Below are 5353 nucleotides of genomic sequence, written 5' to 3' on the forward strand. Positions count from 1 at the left end.
CTCCACGAGGGAGAAAAACAAACTAAAGATAACTTTGAACAACTTACTAGGACAGACACGGTGGGACAAAGCAGGAGACACATAGTCAGGACGCAATAACCAAGTGAGAAACAAGGGGAAAACACACAGCTAAAATACACAAGGGGAAACAAGGCACAGGTGACCTGGATCAAGCTAATTAGGACATATGAGGAAGAACTAAGGCAGAGGGGAACACAGATGACCTCTAGAGGCCCGGAGACAAACAGGAGGCAGGAAGCTGACACACACGAGGAAGAACTAAGGCAGAGGGGAACACAGATGACCTCTAGAGGCCCGGAGACAAACAGGAGGCAGGAAGCTGACAGCGTTGGGAACGCTCACATTCAACGGGAGCCTCTCTTTCTCGCCTTTTACCTTTCGCCTGACTGACTGTGTGTCTCTGTTAAGGAGATAAAACCACAAAAGTGTATCACAGGACAGCAGGGTGGATAACATCAAAAATAAATATATTGATCCTTTTCAATTGAATGTAAAGTGCAATGTTTAGAATGAGGACGGACGGATTTCTATGTGTTCAGCATCCCATGCATTTGTGTGTTTGTTTGTTTGGAGTGAGAAGAGCATCTGCGTCTCTGGGAAGGAAAGGTTGTTTAAGGCTGGCAGCCATATTTCACAAACTGGTTCATCTCCTTGCAAACACAGAGAAATAACAGAGAAAGGAAAATCAGATGATGAAACAGAACAACAGGGAGATAGAACAACAGAGGGACTTATACGCATAAAGGCAATGATAGATGTACAAATCCATAATCTGGGAGGTGTATGATGTTGTTCACTAGTCTCTTTTTCATGCAAGATGCATAAATTAGCTATAACTCTCTCTCTCTCTCTCTCTCTCTCTCTCTCTACTTTACACTATTAACACTTTAGTGGTCGCTTTCAACACACACACCACTTTCTCTCTCAGTGTGTGCATGTATGCACGTTGTTCTAGGGTTACTGGCTGGTGGTACACTCGTAGAAAAAAGTGTTCCAAAACAGTTATTTGGTTGTCCCCATAGGGGAACCCTTTTTGGTCCAGGTAAAAACAGTCCTACTTGGAACCAAAAGGGTTCTACCTGGAGCAAAGAAGGGTTCTTCAAAGGGTTATCCTATGGGGACAGTCGAAAAACCCTTTTAGGTTCTAGATAGCACAATTTTTTCTAAGAGTGTAGGTGGACAGAGCCAGTTCTGACCAACGGTGCTTGGCTGGGCAGCTCTGTAACAGTATGTGTGTGTGGGAGAGAGAGCCTGGCTTAGTACAGTCTTACTATAAGGAGGTGTTGACAGGCTCAGGACCCTCCTGGAGTTGTAATCCAAACCAAACCCTTAAGTAAGTCATGACGTAGTCACTTAACTTTTGGTCCATTCTGACTTTATGACCAAAATTATCCTATTTACACTTTGTAGACAATTATGACACTAAAATAAATTATTCTGACTCATTACGATGCCACATAGGTCGTTTCCAAAAGGCTGTTCAACAGGGATGGTGCACTACGGGAGAAGGCCCTGCCCCATCTGTGTTTTTTTATGGGATGACGAGAAGGTTGGCATCCTGAGATGTGAGGGTTCTAGTGGGTTTGTATAGTATTAGCATTTTTTCATCTTAATTTGACAATTTTTTCACAGCAGGAAAATAATCCCGCAGCAACAGGAAGAGTGAATAATTATGTGGATTATAATTTATTGACTTTTTTGTAGGGTTGATACAATTTTTGTTAGGGCAAATCAAGTCTAAATTTGTAAAATGGAGATTATTAACTTTATTTGCCTTTTTAACCCTCTAATACACTACAATTTGTAGTTCCTGCTGCCCAGGAAAAATCTCTGAAAACAGAGTGATCAAATTAAGATAGTACATCTGTAGGTGGGAGCGTGTCCATGTAAAGCTTTGTATGTTTGAGTAGGAATTTGTACAGGACCGTATTGGGAGCAAATGAAGTGAGGCAAGAATAAGAGTGATAGGTTCAGACTTTTTGGTTCCTGTTAGGACTCAGCAGCATTTTGTAGAAATTGGAGATTTTTCAGGTTGGTAGCGGTACAGCCTGATAGAAGGGCATTACAGTAGTCTAGACGGGATGTAGCGAAGGTATGGATTCATTTTTCTGCTTTAGTAAATGAAAGTAGGTTTCAGATTTTTGCTATATCCTTAGATATAGCATAGATATATTCCTAAAAAGTAAACGCCAAGCTGGAATATCAGGCAGAATATCAGCCTTCCCAGGCATAGAAACTGGTTCCAAGGCTCTGGGAGAGGAGATTTACATAACGTACAGCTACCAGGGAGACCAGAGCAGAGTTAGGGGGGTGGGGGGGGGGGGGGGTTAGGCGATGTCAGGGGGCAAGGTAGGGGGAGCAGTGGAAAGTTTGGTGGTCTGTTTAATGTTTCATGAGCAAACACTCAGGCAGCGTTACCCAACGGGCCCTGTCCCTGTCACACTGGACTGGAGAGTAGGGGGAGGAGGTGGGGAATAATAATTAACATTTGCACGGTGTGCTAGACATGTGTTGACCCAGTTGATATTGGAGTGTGTGAGAAGGGCTAAACACTCCAGATAAACACTAGTGGCATTCCTCCCCAAACTAAAAAATCAAATAGAACCACACCATCAGACAATAAGTATTGTACAGTATGGCATGTACAGTAGTGTTATGCATTGGCAGTGACACACACCTGTCATGAGAGAGATGGAGACTAAGTGAAAGAGAGAGAGAGAGAAAGAAAGAAAGAGAGAAAGAGAGCGGCAGAGAGACAGTAGAGGGGGCATGTTTAGAGGGTCTGATTCCTGCATTGCTCCACAGCTGCGATCTTAAATTGGGTCAACATCTAATGGGGAAACCCAGAACCCCAGTTGACTACACAACCCAGCGCAGTCTGTCTCTCCTCTCCTGCCCTCTCTCCCTTTATCCCATCCCTCTCTCTTCTCAACTCTCTATTTCATTAAACCTTTTATTGAAACCTTTTATTGATGCTAAACACAAAACATTTTCATTAATTTGTGTTCATTTTGTCGAAATACTTTTGTAATTTGCGTGCGTTCTATTTTAATTTCCATGGTCATATTCGACCTACAGTACAATACTAAAACTCTGTAATGTACAAAAAGTACCTTAATTTACTTTATTTCATGTTGTATATTCTCCAGACTTCTTTGATATCATTACTTTGAGTGGCCTCTTGAGTGGACCTGAAGGTGTGTGTGTTATATCCACTCTTCAGTCCGGTAGAGATAAATGCCTTGATTTGCCATGTGTCTGTGTGTTACGTCCTCTGTACTCAGCAGGGGATTCGTCCATTAAAGTCCCCTGGTTTTCCTGGGTCCTTGTTCACCCTCGCCTGTTCTCCTCTTGATCTTCACACGACGCTCAGTCAAACCACATCAAACCAGCTGCCAAGGTCCCCACTGGTGTGCATACGGAGATCACTAAAATAGAACAACATAAGTCTGGCATAACGCATACTTAAAACAATTGTTTTAACTGCTCAGTGGAAAATGTAGGCATTAAAGAAGGAAATATTATATATCTATACAACGGGTGGGTCTAATTATGAATGCTGATTGGTTAAAAGCGAATTCCAGCTGGTGTCTATTCCACAACTTACTACCGGCTAAAATCAATGACGTTAAAATGTCTATTTACTCTGTTCCATCTGACTGCGCAATCCACTGTCTCATCAGCTTAGCCAGGCAAGTTATAAACTTGATTTCCACTATAAAAAGCATCTGGACATTATCTCACATTTCTTTTAGACAAACATTTAGTTTTCAACAGTCAGATGACCTGGCCTCCACAATCCCCCGACCTCAACCCAATAGAGATGTTTTGGGATGAGTCGAACCGCAGAGTGAAGGAAAAGCAGCCAACAAGTGCTAAGCATATGTTGGAACTCCTTCAAGACTGTTGGAAAAGCATTCCAGGTGAAGCTAGTTGAGAGAATGCCAAGAGTGTGCAAAGCTGTCATCAAGGCAAAGGGTGGCTCTTTGAAGAATCTCAAATATAAAATATATTTTGATTTATTTAACACTTTTTTGGTTACTGCATGATTCCATATGTGTTATTTCATAGTTTTGATGTCTTCCCTATTATTCTACAATGTAGAAAATAGTCAAATGAAAGAAAAACCCTTGAATGAGTAGGTGTGTCCAAACTTTTGACTGGTACTGTATATATTAAGATCCTACATCTGTAGCTACATCTGTAGCTCTTTCACCCCTAGCTTCCTGTACAATAACATATATATATATATATATTATTGTACAGGAAGCTAGGGCTGAAAGAGCTACAGATCTAGGATCTTAATTTGAGCCATTTTGCTACAACAGGAAAATAATCCTGCATCAACAAGAAATATGAATTATTAGGTGGATTATAATTAATGTGGGGGGGGGAAATGATGTGGTTGATACATTTGTCGTTAGGGCAAGTCAAGTCTGACATTTTAAAGTGGAAATTACAAACTTTACAAGCCTTTTTAATACCTCGAATACAGTACAAATTTGCACTTCCTGCTGTGCAGGAAAATTCTTAGCAACAAAAGAGTGATCAAATTAAGATCCTACATCTGTAGCAGTGTATGTGTATCGCCAGGTGTGTGTCATGTCTTTGTATGTTTGCTGTGGGGTTGGTGGTGTGATGTTTGGCACGTCAGTGTGAGTTTACCTGACTTTGCCATGGCTGCCAGATCACCTGTCCCTTTTACCGTGACGAGCTCTCGCTCTCATCTTGGATCTCTGGGATCGTTGTTTAGGACCTGAGCTCTGGGATGATTGTGTCTGCCCTGGGCAGTTGTTCCGTCAGTGAGGCGGGTCAGTAACAGCTGTAACACCTACTCACAGGTGAAGTGACAGACTGCCATAACAGTGATGTCACATCACCTCCATCAGAATGGGTTTGGACATGGTTTGTGTGTATGTGTAAGTGTGTGTGTGTGTGTGTGTGTGTGTGAATGCGTGTGTGTGTTTGTACATTTACAGTGCTCCTTGTCACAGCGTATTTCACCTCCATTCAGTCACTGTCAGAGAGGAGTATCTGTGTTGGGGCATCTGTTTATCAGAAGAGGCCCATTACATCTCATCAAAGACCAGTCCAAGCAGGGAGGATCCTATAGACCGAGTGCAAATACCGACCATTATCCTGACAACCTACTCCATAATAATTTTGCTAGTTACCTTTAAATGTTTCTAAACTAATTGTTGGACTTATTGCAACCGTCACTGAGATGGTTGTTCCCGTTTAAATGGTTGAGGTAGTCTCATTTATACATTTTCCCTACCTTGGCAGTAATTCTAAATGCAGGTTGCAGGTGATTAAAAGTTCACATTTTTGG

This window comes from Coregonus clupeaformis, chromosome 1, assembly GCF_020615455.1.
Source record: "Coregonus clupeaformis isolate EN_2021a chromosome 1, ASM2061545v1, whole genome shotgun sequence".
In the NCBI taxonomy this organism is placed as follows: domain Eukaryota; kingdom Metazoa; phylum Chordata; class Actinopteri; order Salmoniformes; family Salmonidae; genus Coregonus; species Coregonus clupeaformis.